This window comes from Otolemur garnettii, unplaced genomic scaffold (genome assembly GCF_000181295.1).
Source record: "Otolemur garnettii isolate 467f Iridium unplaced genomic scaffold, OtoGar3 scaffold00098, whole genome shotgun sequence".
NCBI lineage: Eukaryota > Metazoa > Chordata > Mammalia > Primates > Galagidae > Otolemur > Otolemur garnettii.
Window position 1 is genome coordinate 5,585,428 of NW_003852493.1, and position 1,590 is coordinate 5,587,017.

The 1,590-nt window shown below is 34.5% G+C and overlaps 1 protein-coding gene across 1 annotated transcript in view; it reads right to left on the reverse strand.

Annotated features, from left to right (window-relative positions):
• The window catches only part of CCDC148 (coiled-coil domain containing 148), a 242,673-nt gene that overhangs the window by 219,462 nt on the left and 21,621 nt on the right, over positions 1–1,590 (reverse strand). The gene's annotated exons all lie outside the window — the stretch shown is intronic.

Consider the following 1,590-nt stretch of genomic DNA (forward strand, 5'->3'; position numbering starts at 1 on the left):
TAAAGCAACTAAAGTAAAAAAAGACAATGAAGGTCACTTCATATTGGTCAAGGGAAAAATACAACAAGAAGACATTTCAATTCTAAATATTTATGCACCCAATTTAAATGCTCCCAGATCCTTGAAGCAGACCTTCCTTAGTCTGAGCAATATGATATCATATAATACCATGATAACAGGGGACTTTAATACCCATCTCTCAGATCTGGACAGATTCTCTAAAGAAAAATTTAACAAAGATATAAGAGATTTGAATGAGACCCCTGAACTGTGCTTGATAGATGTATATAGAACACTCCAGCCCAAAGATAAAGAATATACATTCCTCCCATCTTCCCATGGAACATTCTCCAAAATTGATCATATCCTAGGACACAAAACAAACCTCAACAGAATCTAAAGAATTGAAAATTTACCTTGCATCTTCTCAGACCACAAGGCACTGAAAGTGGAACTCAACTCCAACAAAAATGTTCAACCTCACACAAAGGCATGGAAGTTAAACAACCTTATGTTGAATGACTGTTGGGTGCAGGAAGAAATAAAAAAGGAAATCATTAACTTCCTTAAGTATAACAACAATGAAGACACAAGTTACCAAAACCTGTGGGATATAGCAAAAGCAGTCCTGAGAGGAAAATTTATCGCTTTAGAAAAACAGAAAGAGAGCACATCAACAAACTCACAAGCCATCTTATAGAATTAGAAAAAGAAGAACTATCTAAGCCTAAACCCAGCAGAAGAAAAGAAATATCCAAAATTAAATCAGAGATTAATGAAATTGAAAACAAAAGAATCATTCAGAAAAACAATGAACAAGGAGTTTTATTTTTAAAAAATAAATAAAATAGATAAACCTTTGGCCAGACTAACTAGAAATAGAAAAGTAAAATCTCTAGTAACCTTAATCAGAAATGATAAAGGAGAAATAACAACTGATGCCAGAGAGATACAAGAGATTATCTCTGATCACTACCAGAAACTCTATGCCCAGAAATTTGACAACGTGAAGGAAATGGATCAATATTTGGAATCACATCCTCTCCCTAGGCTTAGCCAGGATGAAATAGATCTCCTGAACAGACCAATGTCAAGCACTGAGATCAAAGAAACAATAAAAAATCCCCCCCCCCCAAAAAAATACCCTGGTCCGGATGGCTTCACACCTGAATTCTATCAAACCTTCAAGGACAAGTTTATTCCTATATTGCAGAAATTATTCCAAAAAATTGAGGAGGAAGGAATTTTCCCCAACACATTCTATGAAGCAAACATCACCCTGATACCAAAACCAGGAAAAGGCCCAACTAAGATCTTTAGACCAATTTCACTAATGAATATAGATGCAAAAATTCAAAACAAAATCCTAGCCAATAGATTATAGCTTATCATCAAAAAAGTCATACATCGTGATAAAGTAGGTTTCATGCCAGGGATGCAAGGCTGGTTTAATATACATAAATCCATAAACATTATTCACCATATCAACAGAAGCAAAAACAAAGCCCGTATGAGCCTCTCAATAGATGCAGAAAAAGCATTTGATAAAATCCAGCATCCTTTTCTTTTTTTTTTTTTTTTTTGACAGAG